Source organism: Chrysochloris asiatica, unplaced genomic scaffold, assembly GCF_000296735.1.
Source record: "Chrysochloris asiatica unplaced genomic scaffold, ChrAsi1.0 scaffold00026, whole genome shotgun sequence".
In the NCBI taxonomy this organism is placed as follows: Eukaryota; Metazoa; Chordata; class Mammalia; order Afrosoricida; family Chrysochloridae; genus Chrysochloris; species Chrysochloris asiatica.
In genome coordinates this window covers 12,078,662-12,091,773 of record NW_006408544.1, presented here as the reverse complement: position 1 = coordinate 12,091,773, position 13,112 = coordinate 12,078,662, and the positions used below count along the sequence as shown (strand labels likewise).

General features: G+C 41.1%; 1 protein-coding gene and 1 pseudogene across 1 annotated transcript in view; both read left to right on the top strand.

The window, feature by feature from the left end:
• AGBL4 (ATP/GTP binding protein-like 4) overlaps nt 1–13,112 on the top strand; it is a 2,461,121-nt gene that overhangs the window by 1,626,750 nt on the left and 821,259 nt on the right. The window lies entirely within an intron of this gene.
• LOC102836531 lies at nt 1,787–7,440 on the top strand (annotated as a pseudogene).

Here is a 13,112-nt window from a genome sequence, read left to right as displayed (position 1 = left end):
CAGTTGCTGGAGAAGGATGTCATGCTGGGTAAGGTGGAAGGTCAGAGAAAAAGAGGAAGACCCCCAACAAGATGGATCGGCCAGGTGACATCATTGATGGCATCAAGTGTGGCAGCAGTAGTGAGGTTGGCCCAGGATCGGACATTGTTTCGTTCTGCTGTACATGGGGTCACTATGAGTCGGTTCCGACTCAATGGCACCTGACAACAACAACAATGTATGTATACGAAGGTGTTTTGGTAGTGTGGTGGTTGCAAGTCAGGCTGCTAATCTCACAGTCAGGAGTTCAAAACTATCAGTGGTCCTCAGGGGAAAGATTAAGCTTTCTGCTCCTGTAAAGATTTATAGCCTTGGAAACCCTATACAGGATCACTATGGATTGGAACAGACTCCACAGCACACCACCACCACCATGTATGTGTCCATTTCTACCTTGGAGAGCCATCATGATATGGAGGAAAGAGTCTGGACTTTGGCAGTAGACATACTACTTTTTACTAGTTGTATGATCTTTAACAAGGCACTGAACTTCTGTAAAATACCTTCATGTCAATTTGTAGAAAAAAATATGTGAAGATAAGCAAATTTTGCACCTAATGCCTGGTACATATTAGACATTCAATATAGGAGTTCACTTATATCATTGGCATTGTCTTTTTATCCATGATCTCATTTGATACAGTAATCCTGTAGGCATTATGCCTACTTGTCTAAAGATACAACTAAGATTATGGGCTGCTAAACACATTTTTAATATTCTGAGCATTACCGGATTAATCAGGACATGGTGCACAGATCTAGAGAATTCGAGCAGTGAGCACTGCTCAGACACCAGCCGCATGGATGGACCACCATCATCTAGGAGAACTGGATGGCAGAACCAGCTCAGATATGATAGCAGGATGAGTTGGAACTAAAGAATTCACCCTAAAACAGAGGTCCCAGGCATAAAGTCTTTCCTGGATTTTATCTCCTCTCAGATAGAACTTTCATTCTCTCATTTGTACCCTCCCTATCCCCCACACCCCAACACACACACACACACACACACACACACACACGTCACTATGCCATAGTTTCGTCACACAACTTGTATCTTCCCTGCTCTTTCATCTTCACCAGTTCTCTCCAATTTGATCAGGAACTGCTTGGAACATTTTATGATTCACATCTGGAGTCCAGTTCACTACTATAACCCCAACACTGAAACATAATACTTTGTTGATTGACTGACTATTACGTCTTACAGAGGTGATATGGCATATAGTAAATATTCATTGAATGTTCATGAATGAATAAATGAATGAATGAAGCAATCAAATTAAATAATATATACAAAATGAACTTTTTATTAAATATAAGTTTACAAAGGCCATAGATGAATGGCTATCAGCAGTGATCATCACTAAGGCAACCACTAAGTTTCTCTGGACACTGATCGATTGTTCAGTCCTCAGTAGTCAGGCATTCCACATGGTGAACCATAGAGGCAGAGGCTGAGTCAGAAGGGATGTGATAAGGTCGTTTATTTCCCCTTCTCTCAAAAGCTCTGGTAAAGATCCCATCTTTCATGCCACCTGAAACCCTCATGGGAGCTCCCCAGGAACATCATACAGAATATTGGGCCCACCTGGGAGCTATTATCCTGTATGAGATGACAGGTCTGGAAAGAAATGACATGATTTGTACACATTCCCAGCTGTCATCGAAGCTGCTGCCTTAATGGATTAATTAGCTCTCTGTGTTTTGGTGCTTGTATTGGTGGCTGGGCTGATCATAGGCTCCCATGGACATTCACAGAGGTACATGACAATAATAGTAATAATGGCTAATGTTAATTTAGGAAGTCCTAGTGTGGTGTTGTGGGTTAATGTACTAGACTGCAAAATCGGTTTGAACTGCAAGGTCAGTGATTCAAGCTCACCAGCTGCTCCTCAGAAACCCTATACACGGTCACTATGGGCCAGAACCAACTCAATGGCACTTGACAACAACAGCCATGTTAATTGAGGGTTTTATGTAGAGTAAGCACTGGACTGCTAATCACAAAGTCAGCGATTCAAACCCACCACCTGTTCCTTGGAAACTTTATACAAGGTTGCTATGAGTAAGAATCAGAACAACAGTATATGCCAGATAGTATTCTAAGTACCTTAAATGGATTATTTCATCCTCACAATAACCTCGTAAGGTGAGTATTACTGCTACTACTGCTGTGTACTGTCAAGTCAATTTCAGCTCCTAGAAACCCTGTCTAAAGTAAGTTTCCAAGGCTATAAATCTTTACTGGAACAGAAAGGCTCAACTTTTTCCTGTGGAGTGGATGGTGGATTTGAATTGCCAACCTTGTGGTTAGCAGCCCAGGGTATACCAGGACTCCTAAAAGTGGGTACAAGTATTTATCTCCATTTTAAAACAGTGGCAGAATCAGGACTTAAACCCGGGATGCTTAACTGCAAAGTCTGTGAATGAAATCAATAATCTCATCCCAACTTAAAAATAAAAACACAGAGGCTCAGAAATAGTAAGTGATTTTCTCGTGGGCATGCAGTTAATAAATGATTAACACAGCCTAAAAGTAAGTCTACCCCCACTCCAGTCTGTGCCCTAGCACCCCTTCCAAGTTCTGGCCTGTGCACAGAGTCAAGCAGCTGTGTACATGGATAGATAGCAGGAGATGTGTACTCCAGTCCCACAGGATATTTGGGAACAAGATACCTCATTCACAAAATAACTAGAGCACTAGGTGGGAACTCAGCCATAAGAATAGGCAGGGCCCCAGTTGTTCCCATCATGCTACAATGATTAGCAATAGTTTGACTGTTGCTTTCCCTGAGCCACATTTTTTCATTTGCTTTTAACCCCTAGCCCCTGACCCTTCCCTTTCAAATTCATTAAGAAAAAAGGATAGAGACACGCATAGTTCTTGAGTGCCTATTATTTGCACTTCTTGTAATCATCTAAACAGCCCTATGAAATAGAGTAATATTATTACTTTCATTTTAAAGAAATTAAAGAGAAGTAATTTGCCCAAAATCATACAGCTGCTAAGTAACTGGGTTGTGATTTTAACCCAGCTCTATTGTACTTAGTAACATTCAATAAACATTTGTTTAATGAATGAACGAATAAGATAACAAGGCCAGGGATCTTCCAAGTGCATCAGGTTGCTTTTTAGAATAGTGTAATGCCAAGATTCTTAATGCTTGCTGCACATTGGAATATTTAAAGAACTCTGAAAAATCCACTTTCCTATTTCTCCCTCCATTGAATCAGAATCTATGCCCAAGCACTGATACTTTATTAAATGTCCCAGATTATTCTCTTGTGTTGCCAGGGTTGAGGATCACTGGTCTTGGAAAGGCTAAGTTTTCTCCCTGGTGGACCTGCCTGTAGCAGAGCTAGTGACTGTCAAGTGGCTCATGCTCTTACATGTAGTGGCCTGTGGGGCAGGGACCTGGACGTTCTTAGCCTCTGGATAAGCCTTGTATTATGTGAATGCAGTTTTCCGGGCTTTCTTGTCAATATGGTGGCTTATTTACTTTCCTTGCCCTCTTACTCATGCTGACTGGCTACCCTTGGACCTGCCAATGTGCATTACTTCCATCTTGCTGATGGCAGCATCATCCAATGATGGCAGGAGCTAACTGGGATGGCTACCTTATTTTCTCCTTCCTCAACCTGATCCATCCCAGAATCTCCAGCCCTGAGCTTGCTGCACATTTGTAGACTATCAGTTTGAAGTAGCAAACAGCTCTCCCTTGCTCTCTTTTGCTCCTTTCCAGAGAGTACAACAGTTTTTTTTGGTTTTGACTTCTTGGTTTTCTGTCTGTGAAAAAGAAGGATATTGTGGAAAATCAATTGCTGGGTCAAGGAGAAAGTATTGATTCAGCTAACAGTGCTGATGCTCCAAGTGACTCAGAAGGTGAGAGATAAAAATGACTGGCATTTTAGGAGCTGACTCTACCACTTCATGATTTGTGCTTGAGAAACAATGTTCTAAGATCCTTCCCTCCTGTCCAATTTTTGTGGTCACTTAAGGTTGCCATTTTACTAACAATCCATGCCTTTACATGTGCCTTTCTGCTGTTGCATTGTTTTATGCATGACTCCAGGACTACACATACCATGCTGTCTGTGTGATGTGTGCCTACACACACACATATACCAGATTGGGAGTTCCTGAGAGCAGCAACACACAGTGTTGTACTGTTTCTGTCCTCATTTCCCAGATCAACTTCTGGCATAGTATTAGTATCAGTGATATAGACCGGACATAATTCAACAGTTGGTTAAGAATGCTACCAAATATTTTCACAGCTACTATTTAGCATATAACACAAAGCAACACTAGAAGGTAGTGTTTAGGGATTCACATCCACATTTGACAAAGGAAGCAGCTGATGGGTTTGAGCCCAGATCTACTCTACTGACTCTGAAGCAGAAAAGAACCAATGTCAATACTCTTTATACTGAAGACATAAAATCAACAGCTTTTAACATAATTAAACACTCACTCCTCAAACTTCAGTCTTCCATTGACTTCAGAAAAATACATTCTCTTAGTTCTCTTCCTTCTAGGTCTCCTTTTGATGGTTCCCTTTCATTTCCTTGACCTCTAGACATCCAAGTGCCTTTGAGCTTGGTCTGTGGATCCCTTCATTACTCAGTCTGTACTATATCCTTCATGATTTCATCCAGTCTCTTGGCTTAAAATATCACATATCAATTTATGACTCCGAAATTGATGTCTAGTCATATCTCCCCCCTGAATTCTAGAATCATACATCCAATTGCCTACACAGACAGCATCTTGTCTTCAATTTCTAGTAAGTACCTAAAGTGCAAGTTTAAAATCAGACTGGTTTCCAGTCCTCAAAACCACTTTGTTATATTCTCTCCCTCATTTCTGTAAATGGTAACTCTACCCCCAAATTTTAAATCATCTTTGATCCTCCTCTTTGTCATGTAACAGTCATTAGTAATGTATCTTATTGGTCTATGGTCCAAATACATCCAGAATCTGACCACTTCTCATCACTTTCACATCTAACTCCTTGTCCCAAATTACCATATGCTTCCCTTAAATTCATGCAAAAAGATCTTAACTGGTGACCCTGATTCTGCCATTGTCTTCCCTCCTCTCCCTGCCCTCCCTAATAATGCTCATTACAATTTATTATACATTTAGAAGCCAGAGGAATGCTTCTGAAATAAAAGGCAGATTGTGTTAGTTTTCTGTTTAAACCCTTCAATGACTTCTCTATTCACAGAGGGTAAAATGTCAAAGTTTTTAAAATGACCTACAGTGCCCAAAGTGGTGCAAATGTTTAAGTGCTTGACTAAAGTTAGCAGTTTGAACCCACCCAGAGGTACCTCAGAAGGAAGCCTGCAAATTTTCCTCTAAAAGGTCACAGCCTGGAAAACCCTCTGAAACAGTTCTATTATACATACATGGATTGCCGTGTTGTTGTTGCTGTTAAGTGCTGTCAGGCTGATTCCGATGCATAGCGACCCTGTACAAGGTTTCTAAGGAGCAGCTGGGTTTTAAATGCTGACCTTGTGGTTTGCAGTCTAGTACTGATCCTACAATGCTATACCAGGAGTCCATTCTGCATACATGGATTGTCATGACTCACAATAAAGTTGACTATCTATTCTGTTCTTTACTTCCTTCTTCTTTGACCCCTCTTCGTTTGCCCTTTCTCTTAGCCACTTGGCTTCAGCCACATTGGATTCCTGGCTTTTTCATGAGCTCACCAAGCATACTCTTGCTGGGCCCTACCTAGAATATTTACCCCACATAAATCTTCTCTGATTATTGCTTAGCATTTTGATTGAATAAATATGGTGAAAGAATCCAACCATGGCACACACTTTTCCTGGTTTTAAAACGTGCAGTATCACCTTGTTCTGTTTGAACAACAGCCTCTTGGTCTATGTACAAATAATGCATGAGCACAATTCAGTATTCTAGAATTCCCATTCTTTGCAATGTTATCCATAGTTTATTAATATCTTCACAATTGAATGCCTTTGCATACTCAATGAAATAAAAGTAAACATCTTTCTGGTATTCTCTGCTTTTAGCTAAGATCTATCTGACGACAAAGTGATATATCTCGTTTCATATCATATCCTCTTCTAAATTGTTGAGTAGGGATTAGCAAATCATAATCATAGTTTTCTAGGAATTACTTCAAACCTATCTCTCCTCCATTTCACTAAATTCTACTTGTACCTCTAAGCCTCCTCTCTCCTCTCCCAAACCCCAGCTCTCTACTCCACCTATACAAGCAGCTCCAGTTGTTTTTTAATTATAGGAAAAATTTAAAGAAAAATAGAAAAATATGAGGATATCTTTAAATATTTTATAAGAAAATGACCCTTGTGATTGGAAGTCATTAGCTAGTTGTATTGTAACTTTTAATATATCATGGTTATTTGAAGCAAAGTGATTTCATCTCTTGTTATTTGGACTGGAGCTTTGAATACATTAGGATTAATGTCTTCTGTCTGTCCAAGAAAGGGAGTTGGATCATCTTGAGGTTGAAATTAACAGTTGGCGTTGATGTATCCGGCACAGATGCCACCAGTAGCCAAGAAATTCAATGTATAGGCTGCTTCCCATCCCAAATCCAAAGCATAGTTCTGCAGATACTGGCCATGTTGTGGATTCTTAAAAGCATCCCTGGAAACTAGTTTCCAGTAGGAAAACAAGAGCAGAAAACAGCCTGTGTATAGAAAGGCAATCTAGGTGAATGCAAGAGGGCCTATTGTCCAAGGTTGGCCTTTTGGGTTCTACTGAAGTAAGGAAGGATAGAGCTTTTTCTCTATCCCGTGGTGCCCCGCGGCACGGTCTCTTTCTCTTCCGGTCACGAACACTCGGGGTGTACAGGACGGTCACGGCGGGATGGCGGCTGGACTGCGGCGGCAGAATGTTGTCTACCAGGGTTGAGCCTCATCGGCAAGCAAACCATTTCTACCTCCGCGAGTGTGCGAGCGCACGGAAGTGTCGTGAAGTCGGAAGACTATTCTCTCCCAGTTTATGTCGACCTGCGGGACTAACCTTTGCCTGATGTGGCCCACATCAAGACCCTGTCTGCCCAGCAGAAGGCCTTGAAGGAGAAGGTTGCTTGGAGCACCCTTTCCATCGATGAGAAGATAGAATTTTACCGCATTAAGTAAAATGAGAGCTTTGTGGAAATGAATAGAAGCACCAACTAGTGGAAGACAGTTGTGGGGTCTGCCCTGTTCTTCATCGGCTTCACGGCACTCAGCCTGATCTGGAAGAAATACTATGTGTACGACCCCCTCCCACACACCTTCGAGGAGGATTGGGTGGCCAAGCAGACCAAGAGGATGCTGGACATGAAGGTCAGCCCGATCCAGGGGTTCTCTGCCAAGTGGGACTACGACAAGAACGACTGGAAGAAATAAGATGTGTGTGAACCTCCATGCAGCTGAGCTTATTTACCAGAAACCGGTTACACAAAACAGTGATAATGCAAATAAATGACCAGTTTACCTAAAAAAAAAAAAAAAAAAAAAAGGATAGAGTCATGGCACACATCCCCTTGTGATGGTTCACTCTGGCTGCTCTTCAGAAACCCTATACAGAGTTGCTATGGGTCGGAATTGACTTGGCAGTACTTAACAACCACAACAACAGAGTTACCTTTTGCTGAGTATATACTACCCTGTACGTGCCACATGAATTGCTGTGTGTTTTACACCTGTTATCGCATATTTCTCAGAGTATTTTATCCATTTTGCTGGTGAAGAATTGGACTCAGGACAGATTACAAAGTTTTCCCAGAGTTATACAGCTGGAAATAAAGGCAAAATTGAGGACTGCCTCACCCTGGGTTTCTTTCAGTTATGCAAGTTAGACAAACTGATAAACATGGATGCCTACTAATAAGATCTTGATTGCCTGGGCTGACGAGCAAGGACAGTAGCGGAGACTGGAAGGTCCTTTGCTGGATGCCAGGCCCTGGCCTTCCAATTCATCTGCTTATCTGTCTTACCATTGATCTGGGAATGAGGTCAACAGAAATAAAAAGAAAAGACTGAGCTCCAAAGTCCAATCCAGTTGCAACATTACCCATTCAAGGTAACTACTTAGCAAAAATTTTATAACTGTAGTTTAAAATGTAAAAATGACCTACCTTCATATCCCTAACTCAGATTGTCTTAGTTTGCTAAGGTTGCTGTACCATAAATACCACAAGTGGATGACTTTAATGAACACAAATGTATTTTCTCACAGTTTAGGAAGCTAGAAGTCTAAATTCAGAGTGTCGGCTCTAAGGGAAATTCTTATCTCAATTTCTCTAACCCAGGTGTTCCTTAGTTCCACTGCAGACACCACATAGCATCCATATTTCCTCTATTCCTGCCCGCTTCTCCCTGTGCCTAACTTGCTGTCTTTATAATCTCAAAAGTTTAAGACACACTCTATACAAATATGGTTTCCTTAGCATAACACAGAGTCCTGGTGTGGTGCTGTAGGATAAGCATTGAGCTAATAATCACAGATTGACAGTTGAAACCCACCAACCTGTTCTTGGAAACCCTATCCAGAGTCCCTATGAGTCAGAACTGACTCCATGGCACTTAAAAACAAAAACATAACAAAGAAAATACTATTCCCAAATGGGGTTACATATATAGGGATAGGGATTATGATTCTAACACATATTTTCAGTGACATAAATCAATCCAGAAAACAGATGTTCTTCCATCCAGGGTTAGACCAAAGGAAGAGGCATGCTGGGGGGTGGGGGAGGGGCGTTCATTTTGCCAAAAGAGCTCTGGGAAACTTGGAAGACAAGGAAGGCTGTATATTGGACATGATGTATGAGTGGAGCTCCACAGACAGGCTGTACAGCACAGGAAAGCACAGGTCTGATTATGAATCCTAGCTCACTTCTTAATAGCTGTGCCTCTGTGCATGCCACTAACCTACTCTGAGCCTCAGTTTCCATACTTCCACAATGAAGGTAGTAATAACAGATACAAGTACGGAATGCTGTCTGGGAGTAATATGATTGGGGTGGAGGTGAGGGGCAATCAGTAAGAGATATGGCTGTTTGTGGGACCAGAGGGACATTGGGAAACAGCACAAGTTCACATCACAACAAGAAGAAATCATGCCTGTTGTGTTGGCCAGATTTTTATAGCAAAAGTGGCTTCAAAGCAGATAGCATATATTATAGCCCAACTAATAATAATCATAACCACATGCTCATCTGATCCCTGGTGTGGCACTGTAGAATAATCACTAACCACAAGGTTGGCAGTTCAAACCCCGCAGTCACTCTCAGAAACTCTATACAGGGTTGTTATGAATCAGGACCAACTCAACGGCATACCACAACATGCTACTCCCCTTATTACCTCATTTGATTTTAATGACCTTTAAGGCACACTGGAAAAAAACAAAATGTGGAATCAGAGAATCTCACCCTTCACTGACTGTGTACTCTTTGGCAGGTCACTTATTCTCTCCGAGCTACATCACAACTCCTGACAGTAAAAAGTCAGTAGCATTTAATAAATATTGGCTTAATGTAACAACACAAAATTCACAGAGATGTTGTTGGAGTCAAATTTGCTAATGTGCATGAAAGTATCTTATTAACTATATTTCTCCTATAGATTATAGTGTCAACTTGGCTCCCATGTAAGGTGTGGCTTATTTCTGGGAAAATCTCATGTGGGATGAGGAAATATTGTATAAGGAGCAATTTTGTGAAGATCTTGACAAATGCACGTATGGGATTCAGAGTGGTCTGTAATTCCAAAGAGCAGAAAGAGAGGTGATGCAAACCAGGAAAATGAAGCATAAATTCAGTTACAGAACTGAGTACAAACAGACAAGGAAAGGTGAAGCTCAGTGGGTACCACCAATCTAGAGCCTCCAAGCAATTGCTTAGGGCAGCAAGACTCATCATTTTGTCCACTGAAGATCCTTTGTCTGTCTTTTTTTGTTTCTACCTTCAATCAAAGTCCTTTGTGGTAGATCCAGGATTGAGCTGAGGCTTGTTTCTCAACTCACCCCACTTAATCAGGTTACTCTACCTCTGACTTAGATTGGACTTAGGCAAATGCCAATTATATTGTTTGGGCTCAAGCTGCTTTGAGCCCAAATCATAGTTAGCAACCTGTCTCTCTGCAAGGTGTCTATAACGTGGGCTAAATTTATGATTCCTCCCTGGGAGCCTTAAATAGTCCATCCTGGCCTTTCTGTCTACCCATACAGCATTTTTAATACCTCCTTAGAGCTCAGGTTCAGTCTGTGCAGCTGAAGGAAGAAAACAGACTCACCTTTACTGAGCATCTGCTGGATCCCAGGCACCATGCTAGGTGTATTTCATCTTCAGAGTGTATTAGTCATAGTTTCTGGCTGCCCAACCATTTTGAACATTCTTCTTCATGACTTCCTCTACTTTGAGGTAGAAGTTAGAAAAGGCACTCCCATGACCCTTTCTGCGGCTGGGTCACAGGCATATTATCTAGGCTCCCTAGTCAGGGGTACCCACACAAGAAGTCTGTTCTGAGGTGAGAAACTGTGAGCCCTGAGCAATGTTGGAGTCTTGGCCCAAGAATGTCAGTACTTCTGGCAGCATAGTATTTGCAGTAAACGTCATTTGTAGCAACATGCATATGTCTCACTCATCTTCCAAAAGGATTTCAGTGACCACTCTATTTAATTAACTTTCTCCCCACTCCCACTTTCTATCATATCACTCAATTTTCTTTCCTTTATACCTGATGCTATCTTGCTCATTTCCTTGGTTGTTTGGTTGTCCTCCTCCTCCCACAAGAATGTAATTCCATGAGGGCAAAGCCTTTTATTTACAAGCTTATATCCTTAGTGCCTAGAATAGTGCCTGGCAGTTAGTTGTTATTGTTGTTGTTAGGTGCCATCGAGTCGGTACCGACTCATAGCAACCCTATGCACAGCAGAACAAAACACTGCCCGGTCCTGGGCCAACCTCACAATTGTTGCCATGCTTGAGCCCACCGATGCTGCCACTTTGCCAGTTCATCTCTCTGGGGGTCTTCTTCTTTCTCTTTGACACCCTACCTTACCAAACATGATATCCTTTTTCAGTGACTGCTCCCTTTTGAAAATATGCCCGAAGTATAAGAGACAAAGTTTGGCCATCCTGACCTCCAAGGAGCACTCTAGCTGAACTTCTTCCAACACAGATCTGTTGGTTCTTTTGGCAGCCCATGGCACTTTCAGTATTCTCCTCCAATAACATCACTCAAAAGCATCAATTCTTCTATGGTGTTCCTTATTCACTGTCCAGCTTTTGCATGCATATGAGGTTATTCAAAATACCATGGCTTGGGTCAGGCACACCTTAGTCCTCAAGCTGACATCTTTGCCCTTCAACACTTTAAAAGGTCTTGTGCAGCAGATTTGCCTAATGCGATTGTTGTTATTAAGTGCCATCGAGTGGATTCCAACCCATAGTGATCCTGAATAGGGTTTCCAAGGAGCAGCTGGTGAGCTAAACCTTGCAGTTCAAATGGCTTTGAAGTCTGACACATTAGCCCACAGAGCCACACTACTGCTTCTATGAGTGTTGATAGTTGATCCAAGAAGAATGAAGTCCTTGACAACTTCAATCATTTCTCTGTTGATAAGAATGTTGTTTATTGGTCCACTTGTGAAAATTTTAATTTTCTTTACATTGAGATGCAATCCATACTAAAGGCTGTGGCCTTTGATCTTCATCAGTAAATGTTTTAAGTCCTCTTCACTTTCAGCAAGCAAGGTTGTATCATCTGCATATTGCAGGTTGTTAATGAGTCATTCTCCAATCCTGATGCCACGTTTTTCTTCATCTAACTCAGCTTCTTGGATTATTTGCTCAGAATATGCTCAAAAAATTATCATCAGTGAAAGAATGATTGAGCAAATGAATATGTGTTGTTTCCTCAAAGTAGTTTCTTGGAGCGATTGTTTACTTATTCCAGAAATATTACCATTACTTTATTTATATATTTATGTGCAGATATGTCACTGATTATTAAATCATCTCTATTTGGTTGTTACCAATCTTCTGCAACAAGATTATTGTAGGGATGAACACAATAAAGTGCTACACCTCAGTATTTCACACTTCACATGATCTTGTCCTACTTGTTCAACAATGCTGACAAGGTTTGCAAAAGAAAACAACCTAGTGATTATAATTGGCTTCCAATCCCAAACCAAACTCCACTGCTGTGTGTCTGTTCCAACTCAGAGTGACCTTAACAAACAGAGTAGAACTGCTCCCACAGAGTTTCCAACGCTGTCAATCTTCACAGACGCAAACGGCTACATCTTTCCGCTTCAGAGCAACTGGTGGGTTCAAACTGCCAGCCTTTTGTCAAGCAGTTGAACATTTAACTGCTACAGCACCACAGCTCTGTGAAAATTGGTTTACTATGTCTTTCTCATAAGTAACTTGGATAATAAAATACAGTTGCTTCTCCAACTATTTTCACAGATGAATCATGTAGTCACCTTCGCACACTTATTTCACAGACACTGAGGTAACACAGCATCCAGCAGTCCTACTTTCTAATGCTTGTGCTGCTCTTGCCAGTCCTTAGATTGGTCCTTTCTCTGAAGCTGTGGAGTAAGAGGTGAGAGAGCTACGTCTGACCTCTGATGTGAAATGAACATCTATGAAAACTTGGGTATGTGACTTCCCATCTCTGGGCCTCAGGTTTTTTCAATCTCTAAGATGTTAAGTTTAGCCTGATAATTTGCAAAATTCCTCTAGATCATATATAACATGACTTTATTTAGACATTTCTGCCTGTATTCTTAAGGTTCAAAAAAAAAAAAAAATACTATTGAACAATGTTATGTTATGGCTTTTTAAAGTACCAAAACATAATTCAAAGGACATATAATAGGAGGTAGGATGAGATGAGACATAGGAGAATAAGAAGGACCTCAAAGCAAAAGCAATATAAAAACCACAATGAAAAAGGACCAAAGATGTGGGCATGGCTGGTGTGACTTTTTAGGAGGGTAGAATGGGAGCTGGGAAACTTTTTTTTTTTTTTTTTTCCTTAAATGTTTTATTGTGAATTAT